This window comes from Mustela erminea, chromosome 9 (assembly GCF_009829155.1).
Source record: "Mustela erminea isolate mMusErm1 chromosome 9, mMusErm1.Pri, whole genome shotgun sequence".
Classification (NCBI taxonomy): Eukaryota; Metazoa; Chordata; class Mammalia; order Carnivora; family Mustelidae; genus Mustela; species Mustela erminea.
The window spans coordinates 73,299,634-73,321,631 of NC_045622.1; the positions used below are offsets into that span (position 1 = coordinate 73,299,634).

Below are 21,998 nucleotides of genomic sequence, written 5' to 3' on the forward strand. Positions count from 1 at the left end.
TTTTATACAAAAACAAGCATATTTGAATACATCTCTCCTCCCCAGCTTGGAGTCTCTCCATGCCCACAAAGGTCTTTTTTCACTCTTCACCATCTCTTGACATGAAGATCAAATACCCTCTCTTTAACCTCTGTGTTACGGTCTCTTGTTGGCTGTTGGCGCTGCACAATGCGTTGGCTATAGCCCCCCCGGTGGACATTTTGGCTGTGCTGGGCTTTTAAACATCATGAACAACGTGTTCATTATACCTTTATCTGTGCACAGTTGCACAGAAAAGACTGTGAGATGGATTCCTGGAAGCAGAAGTGCTGGGTCAAAGCACATACTTTCAGATATTGCAAAACACTGCCAAATGATTCTCTGGAAAGTTTGTACCAGGTTGTACTCCTACCGCAGTGGAAGGAGTAAATATTTCCACCTGGAGGATGAGTCAGTCCAGTCGTGAGGCTGGACGCTGGTTTAGAAAGCATGATTCCCGAAGTACCCAGGATCGACTTCCTCAACCCCCTTCAAGAATCTCCTTCCAGCCTACCATGCTGTCATGAAATCTCCCTCATCACTTGACCCAGAATTGGCATTATCTCCTGGTATTGTCTCTGGAGGACTCAGCTGTCTAGGAACAGACATCAGTCCCAGAGGAACAAATGTGGGCTCTGGGAAGGGTATTCAGGAAAGCCGGCTGCATTCGTTAGCCATGGACTTGGTCAGGGCCACGTATGAGTGTGGGCCCTGGGCACTTCTGCCTTTGTGGACCTCTTCCTACATTTAAAAGAAAAAAAAAATATACACACACACACACACACACGTATATATATTAAAGTTTATTTAATTACTGCTTTGGTATAAAACAAGTCTAATCTAGGCTGGATTGTATTTGTTATTTCTTCTGATTACAAAAAAAAATTATAACATTTTCATAGGTTCTACAAATATCGTGGGCCCTAAACATGGTACCTAATGGATCATTTAGGTCTGGATTTGTTCTCTGGGTTAGCCCTGCATGCATCTGCCTCCCTACCTGTTGTCTTCCTCCTTCACCTTGGCTTTGACTGAAAAGTTATGACATCGAATCTAGCTGGCCCTCACAAAAAAGCACTCGGCAACATTTTAACCAGGTCAGGGCTGATAATAACCACTCCCAGCAGCAGAAACTTGCAGTTTCCAGAGTGACTCACCAACACGGTTAGCTTAAAATATTATGCCCATTTTACAGATTAGGACGTGGAGACATAGAGTTAGTAAGAAATAGAATTCCAAAAACTGCAGGCTTGGCTCACTTCACACTGTCCCGCACGGGCCAGCTCTCTCCTGGCCTGGGTCAACCCCAATCCTAGGAGACACCTTTGTCCTTTGAACATCCTCAAGTGTGCGCCTTTACAGAAGCCAAGGCGGTGACAGTACCATATCCCGACAGGCTCACTGGCGACACTCCACATATCTGAGCGACATATGAAAGTCCGTGCAGCCATGTTTCCCAAAGCTCACCTTAAATAACCGACTTCAGTTTGTGTGTGTGTCTGTGTGTTTAAACCAGAGTAAAACTGATTGTCACACGTGCCTGCAATCTCATTTTAATGTGAGTACTGCCTGATTTGAAATTCGGAATGAGACGGCTCAGCATTAATTACCTCCCGACTGCGCTTTTTATTTATGGAGTGTGTTTACTGTCGTTAACCAGGAGGATGCTGGAAGGGCACGGAAGGACAATTAATCACAAGAAGGTGGATTTAATAAGTAGTTGTGGGGAGCGAAATTAGAAATGGATTTATGTCTTTTTTATTCATATTTCCTCTGATGTCCACATTCTTCTGATTCGTCCAACCTCTTTGCCACATGCCTTCTCCGTTCCTCTTCCTGGAATCCTGCTTCCGTTCCCCTCCTGTCACCCTGTGCACAGTGTCACTCACATCCACCTTCTAGGATGTTCCCCACGATCTGTGCTCCCGACCGGGTGCAGCCGCAGGTTAAGGTTCGCGCCGTGAGGGATTCTCGGGTGGCTCAGTCAGTTCAACATCTGCTTTCAGCTCGGGCCATGATCCCGGAGTCCTGGGATTGAGCCCCGCATCAGGATCCCTGCTTCTCACTCTGCTTGCTACTCTCTCTCTCTCTCTCTCTCTTTCTCTGACAAATACATAAAGAAAATCTTAAAAAAAAAAAAAGAAGGTTGGTAAAGCAAGGCTCCCATCATGTCTTCCCCTCTTAAAAAAGCCATTGCGATGATTATCACATTTGTGTACCTTGTACTGAGCACTTACTAGGTCATCGCTCATATTATTTGACTTCCTGTAACACTTCGGGACGGGAATAATTATACCCCGTTCATCGATGCGAAACTTGAGGCTCAAGGAGGTTGAGTCAGTAGCTTGAAGTCACACAGCACAGAGAGAGGACTCAAATTCATCACCTTCCATCCCCTGTGCCACTCTCGGACAGGACAGCAGTCAGACAGCGCTGCATAAAGCAAGGCCACCAAATAGCCAGGAGTGGACAGGACCTAGGGCAAGAGCCGCACCTCCCTGCTTGGACTGTCCAGTGTCCCAGCTGCCCTCGAAGGGAGGGGAATCAACTTTCGTCCTGTTCCCGGCCCACTTAGCTTCGCCCTGACTGTCTCCAGGCAGTGGTATTGATCTGGTTTCAAGTTGGCTTTTTTTTTTTTTTTTTTTTTTTTAACTGAAATTGCAGGGGCACCTGGGTGGTTCAGTCGGTTAAGCGTCTACCTTTGGCTCAGGTCATGGTTCCCAGGGTCCTGGGATCAAGCCCCACATCAGGCTCACTGCTCCGCGGGAAATCCTCTTCACCCTCTCATACTTCCCCTGCTTGTGTTCCCTCTTTTACTGTGTCTCTCTGTCTCTGTCAAATAAATAAAATAAAAATCTTAAAAAAAAAAACCCCAACAAATTGAAAATGCAGCAGAGTTGGTGTAGACCATTCACATAGTACTTTCCCTCAGCACTGATTTCCCTTTCAGGAAGAGCCAGTGTTCCCATCTGGACACCAAGAGCTTTCTGCTCAGGTGGAGACCTGAGAGTCCCCCCAGGGCCCACTGACCGTGTGGTAAGGCGCTTATGCATAGCCCGGGAACCCCAAGAACACAGGGCATTTGAGTGCAGCACCTGTGGGATCCGCCGGGCAAGGAGCAGGACCTTCTGGAGGCTTTGAGGGTTTGGCGGTGCAATACAGGAGGTTACTCTGAGGCCCTGGGCAGCGCTGCATGGTGGAACAAAGGAGTAGAGAGATTGCATTTCCTGTGGAGTCAAGCACCCCCAAGTCCCACGTGCTCCCCGCCCCCCCCGACGGTTCAAAGGCCCTTCCAGAGTCCTGCATGTGTCCTGGGCTTTCACATCAGGCACAGGAGACCATGAGGCTGACCTGCTCACTTGCATTTTCCAGATGGGTAGCCGAGGGTTGTTGAGCTCAATTACGCCAGTCTCACTTGTGGTGAAAGTGAGAAAGACAGGCTCTGGAGACCCGGGCCCCATCTTCAAGGACTCTAGAAGGGCGGGAAAAAGAAATGCACCTGGACAGCTGGAGGGAAAAAACTCGGGCTGGGTTGGAATCCCACCTCCATTACTTCCCACTGATAAGCCTTTCCTGAGCCTCAGTTTGCTAACCTGTAAACTGGGTATAATCACACTTAAACTATAAGCTCTTCCTCTAGGTCTGCATGTTGTCTGGCATGGTGCTTGGCACTGGGTCTGTGTAAATGAACACTTGGTGAAGGAAGGAGCGTTGCTGTGAGTGCTAACTGTGGTACGGGGCTAAAACATGCAGCGTGGGGGTCCACGGGAAGCACTCGTGGACAATGGTTCTCGTCCTCCCCAGAGGGCTGAGTACCCTGTCGACGGAGAGGTGCGGACCCAGGAGAGGCAGGCTTGCGGGAGAATGAGGGCGTCTCTCAGCCAGATTCCCAAGGCAGGTCACGGTGCTGGAAGACCAAGCTGCACTTGGACGGACAGGATCAAGGATACCGACAGACCCAGAAGGGACCGAACTTGAGCAAACTGCAAGGCTGGCCAAGGACGGGATTGAAGCCCAGACACTCTTAACTCTCAAGAAAGTGTCATTTCTGGACGATTCTGAGGTCTCTTTTACTCTTTTACATTCCACCGACAGATTGTGTAGCCATCCGCCGTTAAATGCTCTTAGAATTTCAGATGGACTCTTATTTTTAGAAGCGACATCACACTGAGCATTTGACAATGATTGATTCATTTCTCGGCTTATTTTAATAAGCTTAAAGGCGATGGTGGATCATCGTTTATAGACAGAGTCAACGCAGCATTTATGGTTCCTGACTCCACGGGCCTGCAACTCCTGGTGTCATCATTAAAATGAGGACACCCACATGGGAGAGTTGGTGGGGGGGGCTCCCCCGTCACAGGGGTGTCCCCACCTCTTTCGAGCGTCTTGCTTCACCAACAGCAAGTCACCGGCTGCTGCGACGTGGTTCCCAGTCTCACTAGAATGTCATTATGTTTTATTATGACTTTATTCTTCTCGTCAGAAGCTGGTTGATGAGGAGCTGGAGGCAGCCAGTAATTAAGCTTACCTGTCAGGGTTTAGCTCCAGTCAGAATGAAACGCGCGCTCCAACTTCCTCCTTTCATTTCCCTGGGTGTCAAGGCTTCTGGAATTAAGCTCCTTAGGGGAACAATACCTGACCCAAAAATGTTAGAACAGGGATTACCGAGATGGAAATTCGGTTAAGTTACCTCCTTGTCACGACCGGGAAGAGCTGTGAACGCTCGGGCTGCTTGGGAAAACTACTTATTTGGGGAGGAAAATGGAGTTCCAAGCCATAATAGCCAGGGAAAGCAATTGTTGGGATCACAGCACTCAGACCCGATATTCCTTCGTGCCCCAGAGAAGAGATGTGGGCTAGTCCGGAGACTTTGATGAAGAAAAGTGCAAAGTCTACAGAATCTTTGAGGGCCATTTGTCATCTGTGGGCAGGCCTGCCTCATGTCTGTGGCTTTGAGGGAGCTGTGTCAGATACTTTGTTCCTGCCGATGGTCCCTACGAGCCAAAGGCTACAGGAAGCTTTGTTCTCGACTCCTGAAAATTATAGTCTGATGTACTTCAAAGGGATTCTAATGAGGACATTGGAGGCACAAAGAACCGAGCTGTGCAGATTCGGTTTGCAATTCCGCGAAGCTGGCGTTACTTGGTCTCCCCCGCCAACTGCTTGCTCCCTTGCCTGTGCCTGTGCCTGGTGACGACGGTCTTAGAGGCTCTCGTCACCCTCACCTGCCTTTCCCCCTCTTTGCCTTTGCTAGGCTCGTCTCACCCAGCGTTTTATCTGCAGCTCCTTTCTGAATTCTTTTCTCTTGCTTGACATTAAAGGTTTGGCAGACATAGCCTTCCTTTCTAAAATGTTTCTTAGGGATGCCAGGGTGGCTCAGTGGGTTAAGTCTCCAGACTCCTGGGTTCCGCTCAGGTCTTTATTTCAGAGTCCTGGGACGGAGCCCTGAGGCAGACTCTGCACTCAAGCAGGGAGTCTACTCTGCCTCTCTTCCTCTGCCCCTTCCCCCACAGAATATATAAATCTTAAAAAAATTTTAAAAATGTGTTTATTAAAGACATTTTCTGAGGATCTATTAATCCTTAAAATACTCACTTAAATCTCTCCCCGCCCCGCCCCCCCCCCCATCATATATGTGTCTCTATCTCTCTCGCACACACGCGTTCAGGGTTTTTTCTCTCGACTCTTTAGAACAGTTCTTTGATCTTTGCCAAGAAAGAACTCACTCAGGCCTGCTGTCCTAGGCTCCGCACACATTTGTCACCTCTTTCTGGGTGGCTTTTAGTATCAGCGAGAATCCTGGGAACTCCATCCCACCCTTAATGATGCCTTAGTAACCTGTAACTACCCACTCCTTCCACGGGTACTTCTAGAACAGTCCCCAGAGTATGACATTGCAGAACATCCAGTCTGGAGGGAACTTTATAACTTGCTCTATCCCTCACTTCAGAGAGAGTAACAGAAGCCCAGAGAGGAAAAGCAACTTGCCCAAAGTCACATAGGAGGCAGAGGCAGAATCAGAATAAGGCCCCAGCCCTGTAGGTGACTCTTTGCTCTCATCTATGAAAATTCATTTTTTTTAAAGATTTTATTTATTTATTTGACAGAGAGAAATCATAAGCAGGCAGAGAGGCAGGCAGAGAGATGGGGGAAGCAGGCTCCTGGCTGAGCAGAGAACCCAGCGCAGGGCTGGATCCCAGGACCCTGAGACCATGACCTGAGCTGAAGGCAGAGGCTTACCCCACTAAGCCACCCAGGCATTTGAGAATTCATTCCTGCATACAAGTGCCCAGCCAGAATTCAACATCCTCATGGAGTCAGAATTATAGCTCTCACTTACGGAGCGTTAACTCTGTGCCATATATTAGGCTAAGTGCTTTTTAGACACACCTCATCTCATTCTCACCAAGTACTCTGGGAGCTGAAATCCATTTCACAGATGAAGGAACTGAGTGGAGGATATGCTACAGCTGGTTGGTCCTGGCTCTTGAGAGCCGATTGTCTGTGTCTCTTCTTAATTCTGTGTTCAGCGATTTCACGTTGCTAGCTGACTTTGGCTGCCAGGGATGTATTTACACCACAGACATCGGCAAATGCTACAAATTGCGGCTTTTCTCCACGTCCTGCACCCTCCACCCCAGGAGATCCAACATACCAGCACACTTCTGGGCTTCCTGTTTAGCCTGCTCAGGGCCGCGCAGCAGGGATGTGAGAGAGCCGGGACTGTGACCCACAGGTGTCTGACTTCAAAGCCTGAGCCCTTCACCATCACCTTCTGCTGCTAGTCACCAAAGCCAGGTTTTGGGGAACCTGTCCCTCCTGAGACTGGAGGCAGTGACATAGAGAAAGCTGCTTCTTTGGGTCTGCTACCTAGGATGGTGGCAGGGTGTGAGATAACCCGTTCCAGGGGGTCCACACCTGGGTGCTGGAGGATACCGCCAGAGCGTATCCCAGACCTCACTCCAACACTCCGCTCCAACACTCAGGCTTCCTGGATGTTTTCAAGGCCTCCAATCACACTCGCAACTCAGGGCCTTAGCTGCTGTTCCCACAGCCTTAAATGCTTTTCCACAGGTAAACGCAGAGCTTGCTCCCTCACCTCCTTCTTGCCTGGGCTCTTCCTTGACCAGCCCATGGAAGACAGCGCTGCAATGCTCTCCGTCCACTTCCCAGAGGTTACGTTCAGAGCACTTATCACACTGCCTGTCTTACAGCCCACATACTTTCTTTCACTTTCTTTCTCTCCAGGAGACGGTAAGCTCCATGACGGTTAGAACTGCACTGTGCTCACATGATAGCTTCAGAGGGTAGAAAAGGGCAGGATTGAATGGAGAAAGTAATAAATCTCAGCTATGACTCTATTCTACATGCTGCCTTTTTAGATATGCCTTAGGGGGTCGACTCCTAGGTTAGCTCTTTACTCATGAAGACAAAGGGCTTTCTCCTTGGCTCTCTGACCACATGGGATCTTCAACGTCGACAACCACCTTTTGTCTCCCCTAGAGCTTCTTCTTCCGTATTCCCACTTCCCCCACCACACACAAAATAGGCCAACAGTCCTATCTATCCATGTTGATTTGCTGACAAATAATTAGTAAACACTTTTTTGTTTTTTAAAGAAATTTTGGCAGGAGAGGCAGAGGAAGAGGGGAAAGAGAATCTTCAGCAGACCCTGTACTGGGTGGGGAGCTTGATATGGGGCTTGATTTCAAGACCCTGAGATCATGCCCTAAGCTAAGTCAAGAGACAGATGCTTAACTGACTGAGCCACTCAAGCACCCCAATTATTAAATTTTTTAAAAGATTCTTTTTAAAAATATTTGTTTATTTATTTATTTGACACAGAGAGAGAGAGAACAAGCAGAGGTAGCAGTGGAGGGAGAGAGAGAAGCTTAGCGGGGAGCCCGATGCGGGGCTCAATCCCAGGACCCTGAGATCATGACCTGAGCTGAAGGCAAATGCTTTACTGACTGAACCACCCAGGCGCCCCTATTAAATATTTTTAAGAGGAACTTCTTTTTAAAGATTTTATTTATTTATTTGAGAGAGAGAGAGAGAGAGAACACATGCATGAGCAAGGGTAGGAGCAGAAGGAGAGAGAGAGGGCGAAGCAGATCCCCACTGAGTGCTGATCTCGACACGGGGCTCAATCCCAGGGACCCTGAGATCATGACCCGAGTTGAAGTCAGACACGCAACCGACTGAGCCACCCAGGTGCCCCAAAAGGAACTTTCAACTCCAAGAACTAATTACATTTCCATCTTACAAGGCCCAAGTGGCCATGCCATTGAAACTGACTATGTAAGAGGATGGTTGGGGCTGATTGAGTGTGACCTTTGAGAAGAAAATGTGAAGGGATTCGGGTCACAGCCCACAATAGGAGCGGCTGCAGGGACCGTGGGCTGAGTGCCTATTCACTTCTTCTGACCTGTGGGGTCACACTGAGGCTCTTTCTCACTTTCCCTGATCCTGTCTGACAGTAAGTACATCATCACACACACACACACACACACACACACCTTCCTTTTTTATTTCAAAAATTGTAGGTGTTTATTGTAGAAATTTTAGAACATGTGGACAAGGTAAAAGAATAGTTAAAAATGACTCATAACCTCAACTCAGAAATAAGAATTGTGAATATTTTGGTGAGTTATTCTTTACTAGTCTTTTTTTCCTACCGTTTAACATCTCTGTATTTTCTGGCCTCCATTTTTAAAAACTTCTTACATCATGGACATCTTTCCATGTGATCAGTATGTTTATACCCAGTCACTTTTACTAGTATTTGGTAGTATGTGGGTAATTTATTATACCCATCCCTGACTGTTGGGCGGGCACTTACGTTGTTTCCAACTCTAGATTGTTAATACTGGGATATAACTTCTCCTTAGTATTTCTTGGACAAATAGTGATTATTCTGACTGTCGTTAATGTCCATTACTGCAAACTCAATCTATGGACAGAATGTTTGTGCTTCACCCCCCCACCCCCATTCAGGTGTCAGAAATCTTAATCCCCAACGTGGTGGTATTAGGAAGTGAGGCCTTCGGAGATAATTCGGTTTAGATAAGGTCATGAGGGTGGAGCCCCACAATGGCATTAGTGACCTTGTAAGATGATAAAAGGACCAGCATGTGAAGTTACAGTAAGAATAGGGCCATCCATCAACCAAGAGGAAAGCCCTCACCAAGAACCCCAACATGCTGGCATGCAGCCTCCAGAACTGAGAGAAATAAATGCCTCCCACAAATACTTACTACAATGGTGTATATATATAGCAACCATGACTTTACCTCAGGACCTTTGCACATTCTATTCCATCTCCTTAGATAACCCTTTCCAGCCTTCTTCCCCTGATTATCATCGGTTCTTCCTGCTGCCCTAAAGCATACATTTTCTTACATTTTAATGTTTAAAAAGATGATGAATCTACCAGCCAGTGTGTGGGTTTGTGGTGGTAGTGAGTTGTGGACATAATTCCTTTTCACCCTTTCTAAAAAAAAAAAATTTATTTATTTGACAGACAGAGATCACAAGTAGGCAGAGAGGCAGGCAGAGACAGAGAGAGGGGGAAGCAGCAGGGAGCCCGATGCGGGGCTCGATCCCACGACCCTGGGATCATGACCTGAGCCAAAGGCAGAGGCTTTAACCCACTGAGCCACCCCAGGGCCCCCCTTTTCATCCTTCAAAGCGCAGCCCAGCCCAGACTGTAATCTCTGAGTTACCATAAACCCTTGGGCTACTCTCTCCTTCTACTCTGCACACTGCCTGGCACTTGCGCACTCGTTTGTCTCTCCCTGGACAGCAAACACGTATTTTTTGTTCCTCAATACCCAGGTCCCAGCAGCTCAGTAGCCCGCACTCCAGGACAGGTGTAGAGGGGAAGGGTAGGCGGGGAGCAAGTCTCTGGTTGCCTCCTTTCTCCCCAGCAAACAGGTAAATGGAGTTACTTCCTCATTCCAGGCCGTGGGGAGCTCTCTTGCAGAGCCCATGGTGGGTAGATCAGTGTGTTTCACCTGCCCGCCCTTTGAGATTAATGTCCGTCTTGGGCCTTGCTGGGTATATTTATTTACTCTGAGCGAGGGTGGGGAGAAAGCTTAGCGGGCGGAAGTTTTGGTCATTCGTGCCCACATGGCTCTAGAGAGCCTCCAGAAACCAGTAACCTGCATAGCCATTGTTTTCAGGGTGCCTCACAATGACACTTAAGACTCAGGGGAAATGCTTGAATTTCAGCTTCACAAAAGGGCCTGCCGGAGATATCACCTTTCCCCGCTGGCCCCGCTGGCCCCGCTGCCCCGCTATGGCCCAGACTATTGATGAAGTTGGCCATTTGAGCTCTTCAGCATTTCCTCCTCCCAGCTTCGCCCCTCCCCGCACTCCCTTCTGGGTCTTTCTCTTTGTTCTGAGTTTGTCTTCCCTTATCTGCCTCTGCAGTACTTTTTGTCTTGTTTTTTATTGCTTAGCTCTAACTCCAGAAGGAACATGGCACCCGTTGCCTGGGGATACACACTTCACAAAGCAGGGAAACAGACATCTTTCCTCTCCGGTGGGGAAGATGGGGGAAGGCTTCAAGCAGGAGACCGGTGGTGCTTGAAGGATGGGTAGGATTCAAATAGTGGTATCAGGTAGAGGACAAGTGATAGAGGAAGGGGAGCAGGAAGAAAAAATGATGAACTCATTTTAACTAATTACTTTCTAAGCTCAGGCAGGAGTAAGCCAAGGTCAGGAAGGGGAGGACTGGGGCTGAAGCAAACATGTCTGCGTTATGTTCATACAGCGGCCTCAGTATGCTGCCCACTTGCGCGTATGGGTAGACCAGATGTCCCCAGGCCCCTGGTTCTCCAGCCTCTATGTTGGTGTGGATTCTCCTCACTCTACCCCATGACAACCCAGTCTCTGAGCTCAGTCTCTCTCCAAATTCAAACCCAGAGAATCCATCATCATGAAACTGTTGGTATCCAATTAAGAGTTCACTGCGTATTTTGTAAAAGAGATGGGGGAAAATGGGCTTATCTCGTACACGGCACCACAAACAACTGGAAAAATCCATTAGATGTTTCTATCCCCGCCCCCAAACTCCCTAGTCACACCATGGTGTGGAGGGGTATGGCTCTCTACTGCTTTCAGTCTAGCTCTTATTGGTCCTTTCGATCTCCTGGATTCTTACCTGTGAACCTCACCTTTCTCTCTCTCCCTCAGCCAGCTCTTCCCACCCAACTTATATATCACTGACACAACATGTGTAGTCAACAGGGCTCCCTAGTTTCTTGATCTACGCCTTCCTGCAAAGAGGTTTATTTGGTTCTATTCTCCAAACCAATGTAATGCTTTCCTCAAGAGAAATTCTGTGGCTGATCTAGTCTCCCTCTTGTTACACGCGTATTTTCTCATTCAGATTCCCACAACCTTCACGTATAGATTAGACAACTGAAAATAAGAGAAATTGAAATGAAAATGAATTGGTTTGCTCAAAGTCACACGGAAGCCAACAAGGCAAACATGAGACTAAAACTCTGTCACTTTTTAAAAAAATGTATAACAGCCACCCCTTATACACGGAGTGTGAGGAGGGTGACTTTGATGGGAGTAGGGCTAGACATGTAGCTGAGGACCTGTGTTAGGTTCCCAGGGCGGCCATAAAAAAAAAGTACCACAGTAGTGTGGCTTCAAACAATAGAAATGTATTCTCCTCGTTTTGGAGGCTAGGAGTCCAAAATCAAGGCATTAGTGAGGTGGGTTCTTTCTGGAGGATTCCACCAGGAGTCTTCCTTCTGAGAGAGAATCTGCTCCGTGCCTCTCTCCTAGCTGCTGGTGGTTGCTGGCGACCGTTGGCATGTAGCTGCGACCCTTCAAACTCTGTCCTCATGTTCACGTGGCATTCTCCCAGGGTGTCTCTGTGTCTTCATGTGGTCTTGTAATGAGGACACAGGCCATTCGATTTAGGGCCTACCCTAATCTGTGATGAACTCATTTTAACTAATTACATCTTTTTTCCAAATAAGGTTACATTCGGAGGTCCCAGAAGGATAGGGAGTTTTGATGAGACACCATTCAACCCAGTAAAGGACCAGTTCATAAGGGTCCTAGAAAGTAATGCTGGGAAATGTAGACTGAGGCCAAGGAACGATCATGAAGGGTTTGCGAGGAGGAGGATGGCAGGATCCAACCGAAAAATTCCTCCCGTCCCATCTGACTGGCTCCATGTGATTTCTAGATCTCTGCAGCTCCTTGTGCCTTCCTGCTTCATTCAGGAGTTCAGCTGGGTGGGCTTCCACCAGCAGGTGAGCCATTTCCGAGAGTGGCAGCCTTTTCTTTCTCCTGGAAACTTTGCACTTTGGGAGAAACTTAGCACTTGCCTCCGTGGTGCCTTGGGCTAATCAGTATGCCGCTTGGAACTATTTAAAGCCTGATGCATTAGTCACAACAAATCTGCTCCCGCTGGGAGTTGAAAAGACTGAACAGGGCGCCAGTTTCTTTTTGGTAAGTGCTGTCTGTTTTCTCCCTCATGTCATTTTCACCCAGCCCTTTGCATTCCTTGGACTTCGGGCCCAGAGTCCCTTTCCTGAGTTGTCCCTGATGCTGGAATTGCTGCCAACGGCTAGTCAGGCCACCTTTGAAGCCCTTTCTGAGGACAAGGGCCAGGGGACTAAAGCAGGGCAGGGAGGGCAAAGCAGGAGGGGCTATGAGGTCTGGTGGATCTGCAGGAAAGACCCTGAGGCCCAGCTGGAAGCAGCTAGAAATGCCTTGGGGACCTCTTCACTGCCCGCTCTAACCCACCCCCACAAAGGCCAGGCTATTTTGATATGCCTCGAAGCTGGGAGAGTATGGGAACTTTGGCCTGCTCTAGCGGCAGAAGCCACAGTCTCCCTCTGCCTCTGTGGCTTGGCCAAACCCTTAACTGGCCTACAGGGGAGCGGGCTTGGGGGAGGCACCGTTGGCCTCAGGGAGCGTGCAGAGGCCAGGGGCTTCCATTTATTTTGAGCAGGGATTCTCCAGCAGCAAGCATGGTTTCTCCACACGGGGCCCAGCCATGTCTTCGGATTCTGTCCAGGGCAATAGGTTGGGTGAGGATGTGAGCATAGGTGGTGACAAGAGGAGAACTGGGATTCCTGAATCAGAGGCCTTCTGTCCTCTGCTCTGGCTACCTGCAGGATCTCCGTCAAGCTGCTCTGAGCCTGGAGAGTAGGTAATTCCTGGCTCTCAGCGGGGGTTTTAGAAGCACGAATGGGAAGATTTATATAAAAGTGCTTTGCAGGCTCAAGGGTGGGCAGGGGGGAGTAGAATGGAAAACGTGTGGCCCTCTCTCTGGTCCGCAGGAAGAGCTTACATTTATGGCAGCGGCAGTATGGGCTAAAGGTTCTTCTGAATACTTCCTGTGCATCGTTTTACATAATCTGCCAGGGGGCCGAGGGGTTCGTACTATTATCATCTCTCCTGTATAGATGAGGAAACCGTGGCTAAGAAAATTTAACCACTTGCTGAAGGTCAGAGAGCTACGTAGTTGTGAGGACTCCATTCGGACCCTGGGACCTGCAGGCTTGCGCCCCAGTGTATGCTGCCTGTCTCGATGCAGTGATAATATTTAAACCTGCCGTTATCGGGACCTAGTCTTGGCAAACCCTGAAAATCCACGGTCCCTCACCGTCACAGCAGCTTTGTCACCTCCCCTTGATGAGGGAGTAATGCGTGCACTTTGGTTCCCTCCGTTTATTGAGCACCTACTTTTCAGTTCGAGGCCCGGGGACAGGAGGGATGTAACAGTGAAAAATGAGGGGGTTCTTGCCTTCCTGGAACTTTTATCTTAGCACCGGGGAGACAGGCAGTGAAACACGCAGGGAAAATAATTTCAAATCAGAGTGAGGGTGGTGAGAATCAGACAGTGAAGTGGCAGAGAGAAGGGAGGCCAGGGAAGGCCTCTCGGGCGGCGGGGCGGGGGGGGCCTGGAGCCGAGACCAGAAGAGTGAGGTGAGGCCTCTGAGGGACACCTGTGAGGAGGAGCGCTCTCAGGGCGGAGGACAGTGGGATTCTGTGAGGTATAAAGAGGGGCAGGAGGAGTTGGAGGAGGGGAGCCCAGTGAGTGAGAGGAAGTGTGGAGCAGGTCGCAGGAACAGGAGGCGGCGACCATGGTAGAAAGTGAGGTGACTCGTAAGAGGCAGTGAGGATCAGGAACCCTCTCTCACTCACGCCATCTCCTCAGACCAACTGTGCTGCCATGTTGCCTGCTATGTGCTCAGTGAGGGCTAATGACCGAGGAAAGGCCCGGGCCTGGGCAGGGCAGGATGGGCTGGTGGGTAACATCGTTGGTGGGTGAGCTCCAGCTTGCAGTTGGTGGAACCCTCCCTATTTTGCTGCAGGGCAAGCAGGTGGCAGACCTGGGGCCCTAAAGGTTCCCTTCACACACCCATACAAGTTAGTGGTCCTAGTCCCCTCCAGGAGTTGGCACCGTTGGTAGTCACCCCGTGACTAGACCCAGCCAGCTCCCAGACTGGGAGCCAGATATAACTGGGAAGGCAGAGCCGTTTCTTCTGTCCTACTCACACTCCCCTGCCCAGGAGAATATCGGTCTTAATTGATAACCTCTGGGGATTTTGTAGGCGCTCCACTGTCCATGGAGAATTGCTAGTATGTATTCTAAAGAGCCTAGTAAGATTTTTTTTTCCTTTGAGAGGAAGGAGATGTTTTGTGGGATGGATCAGAATGAAATTACAAACTTTGGACCTGGAAGATACTCTGGAGATAGTTTTGCCCAACACTCTCACTGATAACAAGGGGCGAAGCCTTGGGAATTATTTATTTCAGCGTTTTTCTGGGGAAAAAACTAAGAAAAAAAAAAACCTACAATTTTCCTGACTTCATAAACAGAATAAATGGATTCTTTGATTGGACAGAGGCCGGCAGAAGATGAGAGCGGGGCTTCTGGTGTCCAGGAAGTGGGTGGTTCTCCCAGGAAGTACTTAAGAGCTGGATGTTCTTGGGCAGGTCGCTTCAGGTCTAATTCCTCAGTTTCCTGATCCATAAAACACAGACAACGGTGGACACTCAGCTGAAGGGGTTTTAATGTGAACTGAATAAAATTACGTAGTGTATGTAAGGTGCTGGTCACACAGTGAGGATTCGATAACGGATGACTGCTGCTACCATTTGCGGCCACAGACGCAGAGGACGCAGATCAGCAGTGATGCAGAGCGGGTAGGAACGCTCAGGATGGCCAGCTGGCCTGCAGACGTGCGGCACGGCTGTTCTCTTGAGCTCAGGCTTCCATAACGTCCCTCCAAGTTGATTTTTATTAATTCTCCATCCCCCACCCCGCCCCGAGTTTATCTTACCTTTTGCCTCTATTTCCTGAAAGGCTGTTTCCGTTGCTATTGTTATTGTTGTTTTTTAAGATTTTATTCATTCGACAGAGAGAGAGCATGAGAGAGGGGAGCGGCAGACAGAGGGAGAAGCGGGCTCTCCACAGAGCAGGGATCCCGATGCAGGGCTTGACGCCAGGACCCTGGGATCATGACCTGAGCTGAAGGCAGACACTGAATTGGCTTAGCCATCCAGGCGACCCCTGAAAGACAATTTCTAAGAGAAAAATATTCTCTATTCTGTGAGACTTCCTGGGTGTGAATTAGAGTTTTGACTTTATTTCTCCAGTGGCCTCAGCACATCTGTCAGTGGATGGGCCTGGACACTACTGCAGGCTGGAGAAAGGTACCCAGCCTCACCCAGTGGTTGTAGGACCCCATCCTTTGTCCCATATCAACTCAACCTCCAGGGCCACAGGGAAGAATTGTAAGATGACAGCTCATCTTCTCCCACAGGCACCATGTTATGGTTTCAGGTGAACGCATCACTGGACAGTGATGTCTGTTATTAGTCATTTCCTCCTGGCTTGGGGGGACGCTTCCCCCCTGGCTTGCGGGGAAAGCACAAGAAGCCCCATGGCCAGCAACCACTGACTCACAAGCTCTGAGAACTGACTGTTCATGGTGACTCGGCATTGACTCGTCCCTATGGCAGGCTCTGCAGGAGCCTGGTGGGGCCTCACCGTCCTGTCCCTTTCCTGTCTGCTGAATGCAGTCCCCATCTTCATGTTAGGAAGCATCTTTTCAAAAATTAAATTAGAAGAGTAAGAGACAAAAATTAAGAGCCCTTTCCAAAAAGGAATTTAGCTAGGAGAACTGAATCCTGTTTAATATCCTGGGTTAAAAAGAACCAGCTATGAACTACAAATGCAGTTGACTTTGGCCCTGAGATCTGTAGGGAAAACCAGAAAAAGAAATAGTCATGAATCAGCAGCACCAGCAATGTTTGCCTGTGAGCTCTTTTAGTCATGTACGTGAATATATAATTCTGTCCCGGGATTCTGTGGAGTTTACTTTGTGCCCCAAGGTGTGGAGTTTGGAAAAATGCCAGCCCTGATGGTTCTTCTGCTTTGGGAAATAAAGCAAAGGAAACTCCCATGAGAATGCTGTCTCTTGGAGAACCGTTACTCACCTGAGCCCTGGGGTTCAGAGGGAGGTTCAGAGTGAGTTTGCAGGGGCTCATGGGACATCTGAGCCCAGGAGCTGCTCAGTCAGTGCCAAGGCCCAGGGCCCAGAGAGAGGGCACTCGGGAGGGGGGTGCTTTGGACTTTGGGGAGTCGTTTACTTCTTCATCTTCTTTTTCTGGAACATCTGTTTGCACCAGGCACTGTGCTAGGCATGGTGAAGCAACAGCAAGGTTTCTGTTGTCATGGAAACCTTCTTGTAGGGAGATACACACAGGAAAGCAAATGCATTAAGAAGTTTATTTCAGAGTGGCAAGTGCTATGAAGACAGTGAAGCAGGGCGATGTGTGCAAGAGCAATTGGGGGTGACGTTAGACCGTGTTAGACCCAAGGCTCCAGCCATGGGAAGACCAGGGGAGCCCGATGTGGGCAGGGGCGTCACCAATTCAAAGACTCTGGGTAGGGACAGCTGTGTCTCCTCCGATGCACATAACAATGGCCAGTGTCCCTGGAGCCTCGTGAATTTGTGGCTCTGTTCAGATTTATCCCTGGTATGCTATTGCCCCAACTGCTACATCCACTCAGAGGCCATCTCGTAGAGGCTGGTTAGGAAGGAGCGTCTCAAAATGCTCTGGAGACAAGCAGAAATTGTTGAGGAGGAGACTACTGCTGCCCTCCTCCTCACTGCCACCATTGAGTCAGTGGGCTCATGCCCGCTGTGTCCTCCCAGGAAGTCTACTTCTCTTCATGTCCACCACCTTCTCCTGATTCAGACCACCAGCCTCTCTCCCCAGGTATCCTGGAAAAGCCTCTGAAACCAGTTCCTCATGCATGGTCTTGCCCATTCCCAGTCCACTCTCCATACTGCAGTCAGAATGATCTTTTAAACCTTCAGATCTAGGGACACCTGGCTGGCTTATTTGGGAGAGCATGTGACTCTTGACCTCAGGGTAGTGAGCTCAGCATGAGTTCATACCCACATTGGGTTTGGAGATTACTTGAAAATAAAAGCTTTAAAATTAAACCAAACTAAACCTCAGATCTAATCATGTCCCATACACCTCCTCCGTACTTTTCTATAACTCCCCATTGTTGTCAGGATTGGGACCCAAATCCCCACAAGGACATGCAAGGCGCTATCTCTACAGAACCCTTATTTCTCCACCAGCCTTGTGTCCAGACATTCGTGGCTCCATTTTGTGCTCTGGCTGCATAGGCTTTCTTCCAGTTCCTCTAATATGCTGTACCAGTTTTGGCCTCAGGATCTTTGCACAAGCCTCAAGGGCTCTTAATCTCTTCTCCTTCCATGCATCCTGGCTTCAGCCACTTCTACCCAGGTCTCAGCACATCTGTTACTTCAGCAGGGACGTCTTCCTTGTTGATCAACACTGTGATACTACATAGGGTTTTTGGTTCCATGTCCCCAGTAACACTTCATATTCATCGTCCTAGCTCCCAACACATTTCTATTTATCCGTGATCCTTCTTCCCTGCACTAGGCCACACGCTCCAGGAGAGCGGGAACCAATTCGGTCTCGTCCATGACCGTGTCCTCAGTGCTTCGAAAGTGTCTGGAGCACAGTAGACACTTGATACGTATTTGTTGAAGCAATGAAGGGTTGAGTGCTCACAAAGACCTTGACTCTTAAATGTTCCACTTGAATGTGCTACTTGCTTTCAACAAAATGAATGAACAGGAGACTGTCTGTATTTTCTGTTCCATTTCTCTACCCTATAGAGATGGTGATTGATATCTGGAGTTCAGAAATAAGCACAGTGAGCAGGAATTCTGGCAGATGAACAACCTGCTTAGGAAGCCTGTTCTTGCCTTCGACTATCAGAACAGTGTTATTTTCTTTGGCCCAAAGGAGTCTAAGACTGTGTGTACTCAGGGAAACGGTGTAGACCCGCAGTGTGGAGCCGGGGCCAGGGGTGAGACTCGAATAATAATCAAGTGGAAGAGGGTTGTGTGAAGCCTGGTGGGGGACATCGCCTTTCTCAGCGGCTGAGGAATTGGAACATTCCCCCTTGTGTCAATGTGGAAGTGAATGAATTAAGTTCCGTTTTATGCCGTGCCTGGAAAAATACCAATGCCGCGTTAGCGTAGTTTCTGCAAGCAAACCCCAAATGCCACTCAGTCTCAGACCTGGGAGAGATTGTTAGAGGGAAAAAGAGTCAACATTCACAGACTATGGGAAATACCACTGAAGTGGGAAAAGATTAGAGCCGTGGATTTTTACTCTTTTCGGGTTATGGACCCCTTTTGAAAATCTGACAGAAGCAATGGACCCTTGCTCCCTTTCATGCCCCTTGACCCTCTGCAAAATATATATCTGTATAACCTCCTCTCATCCATGGAGACCCCTGGAGGGCCATAGCCTCCAGGTTAAAAATTCCAGTTAGTGGGTCTGGTTGGAAATTGAGCAGAAAGAAGCTAGTGAGAGATGACATGGAAGCCCAAGGTGGACAAGGTTTGGTTTAAAGAGTGGAATAGAAACACCCTGTAAGGAGGGATTTGTATTCCCGAAGTTGTTTGTTTTTTAGAACAAGTTGGTTGGCACAGGAAGACCAAAGGCACCAGAGTGCAATCAGGCTAGCCTCCGGGGCTGAGGGGAAGCCACTCTGAGTATTTCCCCAATTCAGCCAGCCACGGTGATCCATCCACTAAAATCCACCAGGAGGCCAGGAGTTGAGCCTGTCGTGTTCACCACTGGTTCCCGGTGTCTAGCTCAGTGCTGGGCACATAGTAGGTGCTCAATAAACACTTGTTGAATGGCTGACTCAATGAGTCTATCCTGGGTTGCCTCTCTTCACTCTGTCTTTCTCTCATTCATTTTGTTCTGGATTTATCAGATTTTAGTTTTTATTTCTTTGTTCAAGAGATATTAATTGAGGTCGGTGAAAGCATGGCATGGGTTAGCTGAATCCAAAGTTGATTTAATTCCAAAATTATACAAAAACCTTAGGTGGAAAAAAAAAAAGCAATATCTGTTTTAGCCTGCAGGTGGGCATTAGTTGTCCCTGGGCAAGGAATGACCTGAGACTGAAGATCTCCTGCTCTGGGATTCATTCCCTCTAGCTTGAAGTCTTAGTTCTGCTGCTTGGGAGTGACAAGAGCCTCAGTTTCCTCAGCTGTGAAATGGGATGTGAGGATGACGTAAGGTTATGCAGTTAGGGCACCTAGCACAATTCTTGACACACACCTACATGTTGCTTTTATAAATGTCAGACATTTTTGTTCTTACCTGACTCCTCTGCCGTGCAATTCGGTGGTTCCCTTAGGGCCCTCTTCCCTTTCTGAGCCGCCAGTTCTGAACCCCAGAAACTTTTGCTAACTATACACTACATCACGTGCAGCCTCTAAAAAGTCCCAGAAATATTCAATCATGGCTATATTTAAGGATTGGGGACATTACTAATTTCCTCCCTTCCTATTTTTCCATATTTTTAATTTCAATTAATAAGCATGTATGACTTCATAATTTAAAAAAATGACCAGATAAGAAAAAAATATTGTAGTAAACGTGTGTCTATTCCACTTGGCTAAATTGAGAGGTAGGTAGGAAACAAGAACGTTTTATTGCATCTGGTCTGTAGCATCAATTCCGGGAGACCAGGAGGACTCAGTTTGTCCATTACGTCACCCAAATCAAAATACCCACAGACAGGTGCTGTGAAAGGAAGGCGGCATCCCTGAGCGGGCATGGATGTGCTGTTCTGTTTGGTAGATGTGGGCTTAGGAATGGGGACTCCTGGCTTCATCTCCCAGCTCTCCCGCTGCCCAGCTCCATGTGCAACTTTGGGAAAATTTCAGCCCCAGTTTTCTGATCAGTAAAGCGGGAGAGACAAGAGGAGGGACATCTCCTCACAGACCGTTGGGGGAGCAAACATTGAATACTTCGCACGTCCAAGGAAGTCTTCCATGCATTCTTGTTTTCTGTCCATTTCTCCAGCAGCACCAGTGACGTCATCATCCTTTACATTGTACATGTGTGTGCTTTGCACATGCGTGTGTGTGTGTGTAGGTGTATATATAAATGTTTGCATTTTGATGTCGACTCATCATCTTGGCCCCCTTCACGGCCAGACCAGAGCTCTTGATTTCTCAAACCCAGCCCTCCAGCCGCACCTCCCTTAGTCTTCTGACCGTCAGGAAATGGCGCCAACGCTGACCCAGTTGTTCTGCCTCAAAACCTAAGCATCGTCCGTGGCTCCTCTCCCTCCCTCACACCCCATATCCAATGTAACAAGTCTGCTGATGTGTCTCAAAATCAGCCCCTTCTTTCGACAGCCACTGTCCCCATCCCAGGCAAAGCCACCATCCTGTCACTACCATGGGGGATGACCCTATGGCCACCCCCGACAGGGGAGCCAGAGTGAGCCTGACACACATACCTCGTGCTGTGACACGTCCTTGCTCAGAAGGGCCCCTGCCAACCGTGGCTTCCTGTGATGTTGCGGCCCCCTGTCCTTCAGGTCTCTGCACTGGGGAACAAGCAGACCTCTCTGTCAAGGGCCAGGTAATACATGTTTCAGGTTACGCTGTCACGTGGCCGTCCTCTTCTCCTCCTTCTTTTTCTTCACCATTGTCTTCATTTCTCTCTCCATCTTTGTTTCCTTCTTCTTCCAACCCTTTCCACATGTCATCCCTGTTCTTAGCTTGCGCCCAACGGGAGCACACCAAGGGCTGTCGTTTGCAGACTCCTGCCTGATGTGTGCTGGCCACAACTTTTCTCTCCAGCTCATCTGCTCTCGCCGTCTGTCCTGCTCTCTCTGCTCTGGCCCTCGTGGTGTTCCTGCTGTCCTTGAGCAGCACCCGGATCGGATTCTGCTCAGGGCCCTTGTTCTTCTGTCCCTCTGCCCCTGACGCTGTCCCCTCAGGGCTGCTATGGGGCTCACTTGCTTCATTTGCTTCTCTGCTGGCAGGTGCCTCTGGAGAAGTCTCTCTGAGCTGCCATTCTGTGGTATTCGCCCCCCATTCCACACCCCCAGGCACGGTCTGACTCTCGCCCAGCTATGTCTTCCGGTACTTACTGTGTGTTTACTTCCCTGTCAGTCTTGCTGCCCTTGTGTGTCATCTTCTGTCTGTTCAACACCCTGTCTCCCCGACACCCAGAAAAGGATGGGGCACTTGGAGGTCATTGAAAAATATCTGTTGCATACATTAATAAATGTAAGAACAATTCTGCCCTATAGCTAGTTCTCCACCCTGTAATACCACTTGTCCACAACAAGGCGGCTCTCTTGATGAATTTTCGGCCCTGTTGGCTGGGTCTGATAACGGCACCAAGCTCTGCTCTGAGTGACAGTGAGGACTGTGGGGGTCTGCGGGATGAATCCAAGTGTGAACAAGGGTGTACGGAGGACCAGGGGGAGGAGGGAGAGCAAAGCCAGGCTTTGAAGTGAGGGGAACTGTCCAGCTCTCAGGAAACTGATGTCATTGGATCATCCCTGGATCACAAATACTCAGTGGAGCCCATGCCTGATATCTCTTGAGGAG

At 48.8% G+C, this 21,998-nt stretch overlaps 1 protein-coding gene and 1 non-coding gene across 11 annotated transcripts in view; both read left to right on the top strand.

The window, feature by feature from the left end:
* Positions 1–21,998, top strand: part of NAV2 (neuron navigator 2) — a 397,127-nt gene that overhangs the window by 34,372 nt on the left and 340,757 nt on the right. The window lies entirely within an intron of this gene.
* Positions 19,392–19,462, top strand: LOC116600466. Its single transcript, XR_004289667.1, has one exon. It is a non-coding gene; the product is annotated as a small nucleolar RNA SNORD45 (small nucleolar RNA).